Source organism: Pogona vitticeps, chromosome 4 (assembly GCF_051106095.1).
Source record: "Pogona vitticeps strain Pit_001003342236 chromosome 4, PviZW2.1, whole genome shotgun sequence".
Classification (NCBI taxonomy): Eukaryota; Metazoa; Chordata; class Lepidosauria; order Squamata; family Agamidae; genus Pogona; species Pogona vitticeps.
This window is the reverse complement of record NC_135786.1, coordinates 71,345,684-71,363,798: the sequence shown is the minus strand read 5'-3', so window position 1 is coordinate 71,363,798 and position 18,115 is coordinate 71,345,684.

Sequence of the window (18,115 nt, the reverse complement as noted above, 5' to 3'; positions counted from 1 at the left end):
ATTTTCAAATCTTTAGTCAAAAGAAGCATTTGCATTGTGCAGAGAAACAAACTGGGAACAAAAGAAATTGACCAAGATCACTTTAATGTCATCCACAAGGGCACTCAGACACTAAGTGTAGCCACTGCATTTTACTCTAGTACTATTTTCTGAACACTTTTCAAGAGAAGCTGCATATATAGCTGTGGCATTCGCCCAGGTCATGAATATTCATATGCTATTTGCATAGACTAATAGAAGTGCTGGAGGGGCAGAGTTATGATAATCATCTGAATTGAATTCACCCATTCCTGTCCATTTTACTTCACTGATGCCCAGGATGTCAATGTTGATTCTTGCCATCTCCTGTTTGACCACATCCAGCTTACCAAGGTTCATAGATCTTACATTCCAGGTTCCTATGCAGTATTTTTCTTTGCAGCATTGGACTTTCCTTTCACTTCCATGCACGTCCACAGCTGAGTGTCCTTTCGGCTTTGGCCAACCACTTCATTAGCTCTGGAGCTTCCTGTACCACTCTTCCTCAGTAGCATGTCGGATGTCTTCCAACCTGAGGGGCTCATCTTCCAGCATCATATCTTTTAGCCTTTTTTTTATGTCCACAGAGTTTTCTTGGCAAAGATACTGGAGTGGCTTGCCAGTTCCTGCTCCAGGTAAATCGTGTTTAGTCAGAACTCTCCACTATGACCTGTCCGTCTTGGGTGTCCCTGCATGGCATAGTCCATAGCTTCTCTGAATTACTCAAGCCCCTTTGCCACAACAAGACACCAATCTGTGAAGGAGTTGTTCTAGTTAATTTCTTCTAAAAAAAAGAAGAAGAAGAATTTCATACGTCTTTATTATTGGATGTAGAATCAGCCTTTCTCCCAAAGAATGCCAGTTAAAAAAAAGTCAGTCCTGATTAGAACCCCTATGAGCCAAAGTTTCTGGTGGCTGAGAGAATCTCCCGGTCATTTGTTGGTCTGTGAGAGAAGCCCAGTGAGACACAAGTGATTCCAACCAAGTGGCGCATGTCCTCAAATACTGGCCATTCTAAACATTCAAAGATGTTACTTTAAATGGGGACCAGGAAGGGTTTGATATTTATTATCTGCCAAAAGATAACTTAAAAAGGGAATATATATATCTTTTGGCAGATAATAAATATCAAACCCTTCCTTAGCAATGATGAATCTTTCTGTTGACAGCACTCAACAATCCGTGCCATTTTCTTTGTTTTCCTGACCTTTGACTGGAATGCAGATTAAAATATGCCACCTACTTGTGTACCATCCAAATGGGAAAAGTGACTAAATGCATTTGGTAACTGAGCTCCAAGGGTTGCTTTATCGCTGTAAAAATAAATGTTTTATACAGATGTGGAAACATATCTTACTAGTAACAAACAAATATGTAACTGGGTGCCAAAGACTTTGAATCCCACAGACTCATGGTTGGCATACTGACAAAATAAGACACACTGGAAGCTGGGCTTATTATTTTTTGGCAAAATAGGTTGTGTCTGTGTAAGTAAAACCTAAGGTTCAATAAGAGCCAGAAGGTTACAATGAAAACCCAATCTTACTTCTGTATTTACTCAAAAGTAAGCCTCACTATATTTAGGACTCATCATATTTATCCTCTTCCATCTGCAAAGGATTCTATCTGCTTGTTTTGTCTTGTCTTGTCTCAAATTATTCCTTTTGCTATCAGTGTTCAGAGGTGGTTGCCACTCTGCATACAGCCAAACCCACGGCATCCACTAAAGATGTGCATTTTGGATCACAGTCCCATAATTCTTCCTTTTTAAGAAGCTCATCTGCATGATCCAGACCTTTTAGATCCCTAAATTGTGCTCACCTGAAGGCAAAACCCAACTGACAGACTTCATGCTCTGGTTAGGCCTGAGTTCCTTTACAAACAGGGAGTTCATCCTGTCCAAGTCAGGAAGCCAGCTGAGTCTTCTATCCAGGTGAGCACACTTTAGGTGTTTGTAAGATCTGGGTCCCACAGGTGCAATTCCCAGAAAGAAGAATTATGGGATTTATAACCCCCTCCCCAAAACCAGAAATGCACAGCCCTAATGTCCACACCAAGGAAGGAAACATCAGAGTTTGCAGAATTGCAGAACACCTTTGTTTAAACAAACAAACCTAATGGGAGCACCAAACAGTCCATTGGATACTGTGTGTGCTGACAGAGGGTTGAATTATACATGACGCCAGCTTCCCAGTTAGAAACTGATATATTTTTTTCTCTCCAGGGATATAATTATTTCAAAGCTTCACACCTGACAGAATTCTCAATGAACCCTGTGTCTACCTGTCAGATATTCTCACACACACACACACACACACACCCAAAAAAGCCAATTAAATTTGCAATATGTAGAGGTGAAAAAAGCTCACGATAGGATAATTTCTATTCATATGTTAATGGAATTGTTTGATGATGATTGTTGAGAAAGAGAATGTAAGACAGGATCAGGGAAGGGATGGAACTCAGGATTCTAGAAAAAAGTAAGATTGACTCACTGACTGATTGATACCCTGAACAGGAAGTAGGAACACTCCACTCTGCACCACTGTAAGGCATCTCCTACTTGTTATTCCTGAATTCCCATTTGACAAGGAGAATTTACCAAATTTAGAATTAAAACATGAACAGTTTGTTGCAGCCCTTTCACTTCATCTGGATCTCTCCCCCCCCCATGATGTACAAGTTCACATTGAGATGACCACATCAAGGCTCTTAATATGTAGCATTTGACTTATGCACTTATGCATTCCTGTGGACTGAGAAAATGCCACACTCAAAAGACTCTTCATACAGCCAATCACACAATCCTATTTCTGCTTTTTAACCATTACTCATTAACTACATGTATGCATTGGTTTTTAAAAGTACACAAAAAGATCGCTGCTGAAACCATCTGGACAACCACATCAAGGTGGCTAATAAGCCCTGTCTTCTTGTGGTACATTTATTTATCTGCACACACATATTATTCATATAGCAGCGGAAAGTCCAGAAGGAATGGAAATCTGTGGCAAAGTGCACAGAGCATGAGACCCTGTTTTTAAAAAATATAGACATTAAAAAGAAGTGAAGAACTGAGGACTCCTAATGAATTGGTTCCATTTCAGAAACAAAACTTGATGATTCATAGCACAAAGACTGATGCAATAATTTGGATAAATTTCAGCATGCACTTATATTGGAACCACACAAAAAGAATCTAGACTAGACCACATAGTTGCAATGGTTTGATACCACTTTTACTGTCCTGGTTCCATCCTATGTAGCTTGGTGAGGTACTTAGAACTCTCTGGTAAAGACACAAGTGCTAGCATCCTCCCCTGAATTTGATCAGAGAAATCTCCATCAAATATTGTAGGATGGAGCCATGGCCATTAAGGTGATGTGAAGCTGCTATAAACGTCCAATGTTGATACATTATTTGGTTATACAGTATTTGGAGTAGACCCATTTGGTTAGCTTAAGTCCCAATGACTTCAGTGAGTCTACTCTAAGAGCTTGTCTACATAAGGTGTGTGGGTCACAGTCATATGGGTTGGAAACATCATTTCTTTCCCCTATAGATCCAGAATCACTCACTCTGAAGCTTCCATATCTGTTAGTTAGTTTTCTTTCAATGTAATCCAGATTGTTATTCTTTCAACTTCCGCACCACAGGCTGGGAGTTAAATTCCCCACTGTGCCTCCTCGACAGGGCTGAATTTGATGATACATAAGGTCCTTTTCAACTCTTCAGTTTTAAGATTACCATTATTATTATTATTATTATTATTATTATTATTTATTTATTTATTTATTTATTTATTTTATTTATATCCCGCCTATCTGGTCGTGTGAGGACCACTCTAGGCGGCTAACAACATAAGAATAAACAATAAAAATACATAAACCATATTACTTAACAAAAATAACAAAAAAAATTATTAAACAGGATAGGAGAGCTATAGGGTAGGGAGGAATCGTCAGGAATTATCTGTTGGGAAGGCCTGCCTAAACATCCAAGTTTTTAATTGTTTCTTAAAAATACCCAGCGAGGGAGCCGCGCGAATCTCAGGGGGTAAGTCGTTCCAGAGACGAGGAGCCACCGCCGAGAAGGCCCGATTTCTAGTCTTTTCCTTCCGGGCCTCCCTCGGCGTTAGGCTCCTCAGTCTCACCTCCTGGCTCGCACGAGTGACACGGGTAGATCTTGGTGGGAGGAGGCGTTCCGCCAAGTATCGAGGTCCTAAACCGTTTAGGGCTTTATACACAAGCATCAACACTTTGAAGTTGATGCGGAAACGGATGGGTAGCCAATGCAAAGCAGCCAGGGTGGGGGAGATATGTTGGTATCTTCTCACTCCACTGAGTAATCTGGCCGCCGCATTCTGCACCACCTGTAGTTTCCGCAGCAGTCCCAAAGGTAGCCCCACGTACAGCGCATTACAGTGGTCTAATCTTGAGATTACGAGCGCATGCACCAAGGTAGTGAGGGCCCCAACATCAAGGTAGGATCGCAGCTGGGCTATCCGCCTAAGGTGGAAAAAGGCGGTGCGAACCACAGACGCCACCTGGGATTCCATAGTGAGCGCCGGGTCTAGATGGATCCCCAAGCTGCGGACCCCGTCCCTGGCGGGCAGGGTCACCCCCCCAAAAGTGAGGGAGTTTCCCAAATCCCCTATTGTGGGGGCGCCCACCCTTAGTACCTCCGTCTTGTCCGGGTTCAGCCTCAGTCCGTTCTCCTGCATCCATTCCAGTACGGTCTCCAGGCAGCGCTGGAGGGACAGAACGGCATCTCCTGCGGTAGGTGAAAAGGAGATGTAGAGCTGCGTGTCATCCGCATACTGATGGCACTGTGCTCCACACCCCCTGATGACCCCACCCAGCGGCCTCATATAGATATTAAACAGCATTGGGGAGATAATCGACCCCTGTGGAACCCCACAATTGAGGCTCCACGGGGCCGAGACACTCTCCCCAAGCTGTACTCTCTGGGGGCGGTCCTCCAAGAAGGAACGGAGCCAGGCCAAAGCCCGGCCTCCTATTCCTAACTCAGAGAGCCTCCCCAGGAGGATACCGTGGTCAATGGTATCAAAGGCCGCTGAGATATCGAGGAGGACCAGCAGAGACATTTTGCCCCTGTCGGCCTCCCTCAATAGGTCATCACACAGGGCGACCAATGCCGTTTCTGTACCGTGGCGCGGCCTGAAGCCCGACTGGAATGGATCCAGGGCATCTGTTTCATCCAGGAGCGCCTGAAGCTGATCGGCCACCACCCTCTCGACTACCTTGCTTAAGAAGGAAACATTGGCGACGGGCCTATAGTTGCCAATTTCATCCGCCGCCAAGCTAGGTTTCTTTCTAATGGGCCTAATGAGTGTGTCCTTGAGAGCAGAAGGAAATCTGCCCTCAAGGAAAGACCCATTAATTATTACAGTAGCCCATTCCGTTGTTGAAGGCCTGGCTGCCTTGATTAGCCAGGCCGGGCAAGGGTCCAAGGAGGAGGTGGTGGCACGACAGCGGTCAAGTGCCCTGGCCACAGTGTCGGGCGTGACAGGCTGAAAAGAGTCAAAGGTCACCGGGCAAGACGGAGCGCTGGACATCTCTGCTCGACTCACTGTATTCAAAAAAGGAGAGAGGTCCCGGCGGATGGCCTCCACTTTTGATTTAAAAAATGCTGCAAATTGGTCCGGTGAAAAACTAGGGGGAGGCCCATCACTCGGACCAATTCCGGATAGGTCGCGTACTATACGGAATAATTCCGCCTGCTGGTTAGCAGCCTCGCTTATCCGGTTAGCGAGATATGTTCGAGTAGCAGCCTTTACCTTCGCTAGGTAAAGGTTAGTAGCGACCTTAACAGCTATACAATTGAAATCCGTCGGGGCCTTTCTCCACTTGCGCTCTAGCCGTCTCCTGACCCGCTTCGATGTCCGGAGATCCTGGTTATACCAGGGCGCCGGGCGATCTCTGCGGCGGAGAGGGCGTTCAGGAGCGATCGTGTCTACAGCACTAGTCGCGGCGGTAAACCAGCCGTCGACCAGAGCCTCGACAGGAGCGCCAGCCAGGTCAGCCGTAACCCGTCTCATGGCTTCCTGGAATCCAACCGGATCCAGTAGCCTTCGAGGGCGGACCATAACAATAGGTCCCAGCTCCCTGCGAGGGGGGAGAGCCATTTTTAAGGGTGCATTTTATTAGGTGGTGATCCGACCATGACAAGGGTACCGACTCAAGGTCAGTCACCATCGGATCACTCTCGCTCCCATTGGTGGAAAAGACCAGGTCTAGTGTATGACCACCCACGTGTGTGGGGCCGTTGACATGTTGGGACATGTTCAAGAAGGCCATGGTCTCCAGGAACTCAAGAGCTGGCCCGGAAACCTCTGCCCCCGCATGCACGTTAAAGTCCCCCAAAACCAATAGCTTCGGGGAGCCCAACAGTGCCGCGGAGACAAAGTCCGCCAGCTCCGGTAGGGAAATGGCTGGGTCGCGGGGAGCACGGTAACCCAGCAAGATCCCAATACCATCCCTGGCCCCAATCGACACGTGGAGAGCCTCAAGACCCGGCTTTACCACCGAGGAGCGCCTAGCTACCTCCAAGATGGATTTATAAACGATGGCTACTCCCCCCCCCGGCCCTCCAGTCTACCCTGGTGTTGGACAGCATAACCGGGCGGACAGATGAGAGCGAGGGGGGGACCCCCCTCTCCGCCAATCCATGTTTCGGTTATGCAAGCCAGGTCTGCATCTTCCTCCAGAATGAGGTCGTAAATTAGCTGGGCCTTGTTAGATACAGACCTGGCATTCAACAACACCAGGCGTAGAGTGGAGGGCTGGCTGGTCTGACTACCTCGGTACTGGGGGTTGGTCTCCGTCTCAGAGCAACGAACAGCCTTTAAGCATCTGTTCGCCGTTCTTCTGACACGAGTAGGGACGGAGCCAACGCCATACCGCCCTCTACCCGTAATCACGGAGATGTTTTGGGGCCCCTCGCTGGGAAGGCAGGCCTTCCATTCCATGACGAAAAAGAGGAGGGGAGGGAGAGAAGGGAAAGAGAAAAGGGGAAAGGGCTAATAACGTAATGTAAATAACACAAATAACAAAAGAAAAAATAATTAATTATACAATACAACATAACAAAAATAAAATACATCAGTAAGGAAACATATAAGAAACAAGATAGTGTCAGTCATTAGTAATAATTAAAATAAAATAATTAAAAAATAAATATTAAATTAACTTAATTTTAAATAATTAAATTTAACAAAAAGAAAAAAGAAAAAAAAATTTATAAATTAAAAACACGATAGCAGTCCCCACATATGTTCCAAAACCTAATTATTATTATTATTATTATTATTATTATTATTATTATTATTATTATTATTATTATTATTATTATTATTATTATTATTATTATTATTATTATTATTATTATTATTATTATTATTATTATTATTATTATTATTATGCCATCTTCCTCCTCCCATCTCTCCCCCTCCTTCTCTTTCATCTCTCCCCCTCCTTCTCTTTCATGGCCTCTGCGTTCTCTGCCCTATCTTCATTGCTTGTGTCTTTCTCTCCTTTGATGTTGGCTTCCATAGCCTTGGTATAGCTCTACCATCAAGGGGCTTTTCTGCATTCTAAAGACCAACACATCCTAGAACAAATCAGGAATGCAGACAAACAAACAACAAAGAAATTCCAGTTCGCATGTGAGGTAAAACAACTCTGAAGTGAAAGAAGAGTGGAAGGAATTGATTCAAGTATCCAGTAAAGTCATGTAGATCCCTAAAACGAACCCAATCCAATCGGCAACAGATGCACTTCTTACATAGGAGAAATAGGAGACATGCAGATAAACCCTAAGCATGAATTTGCCTGGACAGAGAGCCTCGTGGCGCAGTGGTTAAACCGCTGTACTGCAGCCAAAACTGTGCTCACGACCTGGGGTTCAATCACAGGTAGCCGGCTCAAGGTTGATTCAGCCTTCTATCCTTCCGTAAAATGAGTACCCAGCTCGCTGGGGGGGGGGCAATGTGTAACCTGCGTAATTAACTTGTAAACCGCCCAGAGAGTGCTTGAAGCGCTATGGGGCGATATATAAGCAGCACTTTTTTGAACTCAGCCCCTTAATTATACTGAGTGGGAGTTACAAAAATAGTAACTCAGGGCAGGACAAGTTTATCAGAATTTCCCTTTCTTTGAAACACAGATTCCCACCTTATCACACATTGCTTTTTAAGTCCTCTTGGTCTCAAATGGTTATTTGCCAAAAATGTAGGGGCAAATAACACTTTGTATGGGCCCAACAAGTTGAAATCCCACTTAGGATGTTCAAAACTAACTATACAGTTCATTGGATCTTGGACTCATTATAAAGAGTGGTTGAAAGAGGGAAAAATAACTTTCACAAGTATCTGACTCCATGAATTGAGCTCTTGAAGGAAAATACAAATGAGACCTTGTAAGATTTTAGCTTTTAAAGATTTGGCAGTTGTAAAACGTTTCAGGGAAACCCGAATAACACATAATGGGTTGCCTTAGGATTTCCGGGTGTGGGGATTTAGGATGAGGGGCCAGTTCTCATGTCCAGTAGAGCAAGTAGCCAGAGAAATGTCTGAAGCCAAAATGATCAAGAAGCTGGAGAAGCTCCCATATGAATAAAGATTGCAATAGTTGGGGCTTTTTGTAGTGTATTTGAGGATATAATACAGCTTTCTGTAATTGTGTATAGTGTGAATGACAGAGGTGGCCTTAAAAGCATTTTGGACAAATTCATGGAAAATTCATTGGCTCACAGTCTTTATAAATATATATACCATCTTCAGGATCAGATGCTTCTGTTGAATACCAGTGGCTGAGGACAGTAGCAGAAGATAAATGTTTGAATGATCAGGTGAGCAGGATGTAGTAACTAATACATCTTTGGTTTGGTACCACAGGACTCTTTTTATGTTGTTATGATAGATCTGGAAGCATTCATAGAAAAGCAGTGCAATGCCAGTTTGGCTTTCATGTGTCAATGTCTGTAAAGGCTACACTGTAGACCAGGGGTTCCCAACCTTGGGTCCCCAGATGTTCTTGAACTAAAACTCCCAGAAGTCTTCACCACTAGCTGTGCTGGCCAGGATTTCTGGGAGTTGTAGTCCCAAAAAAATCTGGGAACCACTGCTGTGCACAATAATAGACCATAAGAACTAATTATCTAGGAGCACCTTCTTATGATATCAGACTTTGTTGGCTATGGTTTCATTGCTTGTTTCTTTACATGGTTACAAATGTAACCATGTAATGCCAATGAACAATCTTCAAGCAGTGAAACTCAGGAAACTATTTTAAATGATAAATTACTTTCTTTAATTAGCGCTGGAGCCTTCACTTCTTATTTTCTGCAGAAACATAGGAATGGCTTGTTAATACAGATATTTTTAACTGATTTTGGTTTTGTGTATTATGTACTCATTGTGAAGGATACATATACTTACACTCAAATTCATCTGAATTATTGCATACTTTCAGTTAGAGATGGGCATGAACCTGATCACCCACTCAGACAAGGAAACAGGACAGGCAAACCTGTGCTCCTGTCAGGGACTGGTCAAACAGCCAAAGAGGAGGCGAAAGGGAGCATGTGCCAGCTGGTGAGTGGGTCATTGGCCAGGAAGGGAGGGGAAGGGAGGTGCTGTGCATACATATTAACTAGCATGAACCTCTGAGTCAAGGTTCAGGCCCATCTCTACTTTCAGTAAAGACCAATCTGCATAGATTCTTCCCTGAACTTTGAACTGAATTCAGAACATTAAATGGCACACCAAATTAAATGATACAGTATTACTAGCTGTAATGTCTTAATTCTGTTTGGCACCACACATTCATTTACATCATCCTGTACCCAAAACACAAAAGGATTAACTGCAAGAGGCCTGAACCCACCCATATCAGAGGATCGCATTCGATAAGGCTGCATGAATTCCAAAGTCAAACAGCGAACTGGGAGGACTACCTTCATAACACCAAGAAAAGTCCTTACCACTGTGCCAATTTTGGCACACCCGTATTAAAAATAAAATATTAGTAATAAATGGCAGCTGATTTTTTTTCTTGAGATTTTACAAACATTTGGCTCACTGAAAAGGGCATAATAATAACTCTGGTTAGCCAGGAGAATATCTCATTTGACCATCCCTATGATGAGTAAGAACGCTGTGGGTCATTAAGTGGGAAATCCTTAAAAAATACACATTGTGTAATCTATTGACCTGCTATGTGTGGTAATGCTAGATGAAATAACTACTTTAATTGGACACAGGGCTGTAAACTATTTGAGACTGCTGACAAAAATTTGACGTAAAGGTCAGCTGATTGGTTTTCATTTTAGCAGGCCTATATAACAAACAGGAAGCCTCTCACACTGTACAGAAGACCTTTGTACAGTATGGGCCACTTATCCCTCTTTCATTTTATTTTCCACAGAGCATCCTCTCCTTTTTGTCCCCCATTTTGTTCCCATAGTGATTCTCCTGTTCATTTTACTAAACGTGTCTCTTCCAATATCAGGAAGACAAGTCAAGAACAAAAATGTTTTTGTGCTGCCAGTTTTAGAGGCCAAATAGGGTCAGAGTCATTTTAGATGCCACAGAGGAAATGCATGGCCTTCATTATTACAGAAGATTAAGGTCAAATGCTGCCAAACGGCGAAGTGCACTGCTGACTGTTGTGCCACATTCTGCCCTACTCCATTTTCTGAAAGGTTTCCTTGCTGAGCGAAAGGCAGCCATTGTTCCACTCGTTTCTCAAGGGGCTTCAGGATTTTTTAAAAAGTTGATGTTCCTGAGTTTACCTTATGGTACGAGGTGGCAGAGGGTGATGTGTGGAGTGGTTTATGTTTGTTTCATTTTTGCATGCATCAGCATGTGTCCATGTGCTGCTGGGGCCCACGTGAGCAGATCACGCACTTGAGCAAATCAGAGCTAAGCAAAATGAAAATGCACCACCACCTGGGGATGGCATTTAAACAAAAAATAATAATAAGGTTTTTTGGTCCTGTGTTGACTCTTATGATACTAGTTTCAGCCTTGTGTCATATAGACAACAGGATGCAATACCAGTATGGTCAATGCAAGGAAAGTTGAACAGATGCTCTATATGGACAGGTCCTGAGTCACATTTGAATCCTTCAACTTTCAGTTTGTATAAAGGAGTATCTATGTATGAGAATCAATTCCCAGTACACCATATTCTGCAGTTGTAAGAGGAATGGAGAGAAACACTGTGGATTTTTAAAATGAGAATTCAGTAACTTGTACACTCCTTTGTTTGTATCTGCCTGCAGGCCTGCAGCGCTCACTTATATTTTGTAGCTTTTATTGCATAAGACAATCTCTATCATGGTGTTTACACTTTGCTGAATCTACTTTATTCTTACTTTCTCTGCTTCTTTCCTTCCTTCCTTTGTTCCTTCCTTCCTGTCTTTTGGTGGCAGGGAATATTTTGCTGAAGAGTTCATCCCTTGTTTTTAATAGAGTGATAATGCACTGAGATGAAAGTGACCAGCAAACAATTTGTCCTTTGTCTCTTTCTTTGGACCTCCACAAAGGGATGGAATGGCAACCCAAGCTTCTGGCCTTCAAAGGGGTTTCCAGCAGGGAACCAGGATGACAGACGAAACTGATTTTGACATTCTAGCAGTTCCTGAGTCATAATAACAATATGCAGAAGTAAGAGAAGTAACCAGGGCATTCAGACTGCCAGAACTATTGGAACTTTTAAAGGAAAGAACTGAGACTGTCAAAATTGGGGGGAAGGAGAAGAAAGAGCCATGTCTGGAATAATAACCAAAGGAATTTGAATTTTACACCCCTAGTTTTCCATTCGTTTTAATCCTGTGAATCAGTTTCTCCCGAGAGCGATCATTTCCACCCTAAAAAACCTCTTAAGGTATGATCAGATGAGGATATAAAGATCACACTGGCTCATGCTTGAAAGGGTCACTCTTAAAAGGGACCCTTTAAATTGCCTCTTCCATGCACTAGCTCACTCCAAAAAGACAGTGGGTCCAGCCTGCCACTGGATCAAAAAGGGTCTGGACAGGGCACAGAGTAGGGTTGGGCTGGTTCACCATGTGAAGTATGTTGTCTTGTTATATTATCTGCCAGCAAATAAAACAAACCAGACCATGCTTTCAGAAGTTCAAAATGTGATCTGAAATCCCATCTGATCATACTTTTAATTTCATCCGTATTCCAGAACAAACCTAGTGTCTACCTTTATATCTGGATAAGCCAATTTAACTAGTCCTATTCCAGCATACAATAAAAGGATTATTTGAATCCATGAACGGGGGAACAGGTTTGCTAGACCCCTCTATTCCCTCCCCACTCTCATGTATAGAGAACTAAATCTGAAGAGGAAATGGTTTCCACACATGGAGCATCTCCCTATGCTCAGGAAACCTGATTTTCTCCCCCCACCCAAGACTTGCAATCATGTAGAGAGTCCTCAGAGTTAAGGATGACTCTCCCATTCAGAGTTTGCTCTCTATGTGGAAGAGTTAGGATAAAAGTTGGGCCAGTTCACCAGTTCAGGCCAATGCTTTAATTAAACACTTCAGCAGAACAACTATCTTTTCAATGTAGAAATAGTCTGCTCAGGTTAAAGGCTGAAATCCTTTTCATGCCTACTTTGTGCCAAACAAGACATGCCATTAAACACTAGTGTGAGAGTCTCTCCCCTGGGGATCTTGGTCTCAAACAAACTTTCAGAAAGTTGGGCTGTAATGCATGTTCAAATATATATGCTATGTGTCAAGACTAGCAAGCCCGAGGTGTGAAAAGCACAAGTCAAAATTCACATCTCTAAGTGCTAGCCTTCTCTTTGCTTTCTTTTGCAGCATATCCTCAATTTTAATTGTAGCTCAATGGAACAGTAGCCCACAAAATATTCTCTAAACCCACCAATAAAAACCCATAACTTTTCAGTTGCTGGTTATCAGTGCATGCTCAAGTTTTGCTAGCTGTTAATGGTAATGACTCTCAGGCAGTATACAAGTCCCAGATAGAAGGCTCGCTCCAGCTTTTGTTATCTCCACTCCTTACTTTTTACATGGGTTTTCTGTAATCTATTGCACATGGTACCCATCCCCCCTGCCCTACTTCTATGCCTTTAAGAGAGCTCTGCCATTGGCTTTCATAGACATTGTTAAGGAGGTGCATATCACTTTTATTGGCCTGGTTTATTGTCTTAGTTCCTAACAGTCCAGACCACTGACCTCCCTGAGTCTATATAACTTCTCAGCACTGACTGTTTTGTAAGTCTACCACCCCCCACCCCCAAGTTTCATAAATGCCTTGTCTTTTTCCTTTTTTAACCATTAACCTTCAGGGTCTCTCAGTTAAAGCAAAACATAATAACTCATCTCATGTACAAATTAAAAAAAAAATCTTACTCTTTGAGTAAAAGAGTCACAGAACTTAGAAAAGGTTCTTCTTTTCTTTTTGGACTACAGTTCCAGGAATCCTTCAGCCAGCATGCTCTGCTCTGCTTTTTGGACAATTCCCAGAGGCCATGCTGGCTTGGTGGAGTCCAAGACTGTGATGTTTTCAAGGCTCTGGTAATTCCCTTTGCGTGTCTCCTTAGCATCTGAAATTGCCCTCTTCTCTCTCTCCGGCCCAGAATGTCTTTGCTTCTAGACCTAGGTGGTACATCTATCTACCCAGCCAGTCATAGCTTTAGGTCTAACACACTGCAGAGAAGACTGTGGTCAGACTAGTGTGACGTTGGACCTGTGCTGTTAAACTAACATCCCTGCTTCCTTTAACTAAGAAATCTGTTTTGTCACTTTGCTTGCAGTGGTTTGAGATATTATTTATGATTTCTCCATACTGGAAATATATGGTAATAAGTTTCAGGCTGCACTTGGGTAACCTGCAGCCACATGATTTTCTGCCCGGATCAGTTTAAGCTTATTCCTGAAAATGTAATTTAGGCTCGCCCCAGGCTGAGTTAAAGTTGCAAATGAAGACTGGGGCAGCAGAGCTTTGATCCAGATTGGCTTGAGATATTGCAAAAGTGTTGCCTCTTCCTCTCTCACAGTTGCCCTTGAACACCATAATGATAGCCTCACATGCAATCATTTTGTCATAGCAGAGCATGTACGGCTGGAATTGCTCTCTATGCCAGCATTTTCCAGTACTAAAATCCCTTTCTGGGCCATGGTCCAGGACACTGGGGCGGACGGCTATAACATCTGGAAGCAGTGGCAGCACATCTGCAAAATCTCCAGGAACATAGGAGGGAGGAAGAACTACCTACGTAATAATTGATGTGGCTAATTAAATTTCAAATAGCAGAACATTCGGTACATATGCCTCTCCTTATCTCTTATAAATTATACTTTGCTACATTGCGCAGTGCATGCGGCTTGCTGTTGATTAGAGCCCAAGCAAATTTGATGTGAGGATTTCGCATTCAAGCATTTTAATGGATTTGCACGGTGCGTAGCCAAGTAGGATCTTCTTCAGATTTACAACAAAAAATGTGTGGTATGGCAATGTAATGTACCTTAATATCCTTTCCTTTTTTAAAAAAAGTCTCAAAGTGATAGAAAATGCTATTAAAAATGTGTTGAAGCAGGCATTGTTGTCCACAAAGGAAAGCAAGCTCAGGAATAAAAAAAGAAAACCCACATTCTTAGCACATTTTATAAATCCAGTATGAAGCACAGTTACTTGGGAGCAAGCCCTCCTGAACACAGTGAGGCTTACAAGTAAACAAGGGCAAGGTTGCACTGGGAATTACATTCTGCACATCTGGTGCTAAATGTTTCCAGTGGAGTACATGACTTTGAAGAATATTCAATAATAATAATTATATGCCTTCAAGCTGATTCTAAATTATGGAGATCCTTTCCAGGGTTGCCACATACAGAGCATTTAGAAGTGGCTTACAGATACTTTTTTTGGGGGGGGGCACTATGGGACTGTGTAACTTGCGCAAGGTCACACAGATTGGCTCTTGTCCTACAAGAACCAATGGGGAATCAAATTCCCAGTTCCTGTCTCCATAACCCAACTCACTGAGGTATCTAGCCAGCTCAAGCAATATTTAGTTATTTAAAATAATTTAGAAGACTATCTAAATATAGCTGGCTAGATAACTCAATGGTTTAGGTATGTGGCTGTGGAGCCAGAGGTTGTGAGTTTGATTCTCCACTGTGCTTCCTACAAGTAGAGCCAGACTATGTGGCCCTGGGCAAGCTGCGTACTTGCACTGTGCTTCTGAAGTAAAACACTTTTGAGTGTTCTCTACCTGGAAAAGCCAGAAAAGTTGCCATCAGTCAGAACTGACTTGATGGGGCATGATGATGATGATGATGATGATGATGATGATGATGATGATGATGATGATGATGATGATGTAAATTACAGAAGCTATGATATAAAACACTGAAACTAAACACTTACACCATTAAATGAAAATGTGATGGTTCCCAGAGTGGAGCTTATCTTCACATCACGGATTTTGGAACCTCCGGTTAACAGGCTAAACAAGATTGTCATCCACAGACCTATGCAGAATAAGAAGACCTTAAGAAGGGATAGGTAAAAATTGAAGCTAGGGAACTGGTCCACTGGCGAATGAAACGTTACTTTGGAGAACAGGCAGTCCAGGTGTGGGCATGATCCATTATTGGGCAAGGTGCTGGAGCGGGTCGTGGCTTCTTAGCTCCAGGGCTGCTGGTTAAGAGGGATTATCTAGAACCATTTCAATCTGGCTTCAGGCTTGGTTATGGGATGGAGACTGCTTTGGTTGCATTTGTGTATGACCTACACTAGGAACTGGATATGGGGAGTGTGTCTCTGCTGATTATTGTGGACCTCTCAGTGGGTTTCAATGCCATCTACCATGGTGTCCTTCTGACCTATCTCTCTGGGATAGGACTTGGGGGCACTGTTTTACAGTGGCCCCAGGCCTTCCTGGAGGAGAGAACTCAGAAGATGATGCTGGGGGATTCCTGTTCAATGCCCTAGCTCTTGGCTTGTGGTGTCCCTCAGGGTTCTGTTTTGTCCCCTATGCTATTTAACCGCTGGGAGAGATTGTCCAGAGCTTTGAGGTTCAGTGTCACCAACTCTATCTCTCCTTGCTATCTAAACTCAAGGAAGCTGCTTAGGCTCTAGATCAGTGTTTGGACTGGATGATGGTGAATAAACTGAAACTTAATCCAGACAAGACAGGAGTTCTCCTGGTCAGTTAAAAAGCAGGTCAAGGAACAGGGTTGCAGCCTATGCTGGATGGGATTACACTCCCTCTGAAAAAATGGGTGCATAGTTTGGGGTGCTCATGGATTTGTCTCTGAGCCTGGATGCCCAGGTTCTGGTGGTGACCTGGAGTGCATTTCCACAATTAAAACTAGTGCTCCAGCTACATCTGTTTCTTGAGAGAGATCTGATCTGGCCACTATGATACATGTATTAGTTACATCCCGGATGGATTACTGTAACACGCTCAGTGTGGAGCTGCCTCTGCATAGTATCCAGAAACTTCAGCGGTTCCAAAATGCAGCAGGCAGATTATTGACTGGGGCAGGTTACAGAGATCACATAACCCCTGTTATAGAAGCTTCACTGGCTGCCAATCAGTTTCCAGGCATAACTCAAAGTGGTGGTTCTAACCTATAAAGCCCTAGATGGCTTGGGTCCAAGCTATTTCAAGAACCTCATCTCCCGTTATGAACCTGCTTGGGTATTAAAATGATCAGGAAATGCCTTCTCAGTTCCACCACCCTTACAGTTGCGTCTGATGGGGACACAGGAGAGGACCTTTGCTGTTGCTGCTTCCAGAGTTTGGAACTCCCTCCCACAGGAGGCTAGATTGGCCCCATCCTTGTTGTCCTTCCACAAACAGACAAAAGCCTTCCTCTTCAGGCAAGCTTTCCCTTAATGACTCTCTGCCTGAATGGGGTTTTAAACGCCTTGTTGTGCCTTACTGCTTTTTTGTGTTGTTGGTATTGCATTGGTTTACCTCTTCTTAGAGTAGTATTTGTTTGATCCTTTTTGTATTTGTATACTTACTTATTTTAGCTTTGAATATTGTCTCTTAATGATGTAAGTGGCCTTGGGTCCTTTTTAAGGAGAAAGGTGAGGTAAAATATTTTAAATAAATAGTAAACAATTAAATTGCCATGCCCAGTGAAGAAAACAAAGCTAGAGAGACTGATAATTGCAAAGTTCTTCCCATGCTGCTCTTACCCAGGAAAAATATAGCATGGGTATTCCCATTTGTGCAGAAGGGCAATTTAAAACCCAGTGTGTACTGCCCATGCTAAAATCTGGTGCTGTGGAAGCAAATTTGGTGATGTCTCCTGGTACATTCAGGCCAGGGAGAGCAATATAGCCTCTGATACAACAGAAACTGCTCATCCTTGCTGAAGTGGGACTGCTAGGAAAACACTTCACTGCAGAATGGAAAATATTTCCTGTTTGGAGTACAGTTACCTCATAAAGAAAAGAGAGAAAGCAAATGTCAATACGAGGGGAAATGGGTGGTAGAAGCACCCCTAAACATAGTATGCAAACAGACTTTCCATTACTCTATGATTAGGATTTTAAAAAAAAAAAAAACACAAGATAATTGCTGAAAAGTCACAGCATGTAATTAGTGAGCCCCTGAGTCCAATGGTGGTGAAAAACATCAAGAAATGAACCATAGTTAAACAAGTACTGAGTTATAGCAGTTTCTCAAGATTATAGTACCTCCAAGGCACTTGGTCCTTGAAAAACAGGATCTGAGTGCATTTGTTAGGTGTTAATTATGAAAACTGAAATTAGTTGAAACAAGTATATAGGGCAGGCAAGGGCGGCACAAGGTCTCCCACCCCTCAAGGCAGGAAACAGTGCACTGCCCCCTCACATTGCACAGAGGCTGAGGCTGGGAATTGTACACTGCACTTTCATCCCTGCTGCATGCAGAACCAGATCCAGCAGTGGCAACAACAGCTCCCACAGGCTATCCAAAGAACTAGAAGAGTGAAGAGGAGGAGGAGCGAGGAGGAGGAGAAGCAACTGCTCCAAGTCCATGCTCTACCATTCCATTGTAAGGGATCCTTAAAGCCAAGATATCATGA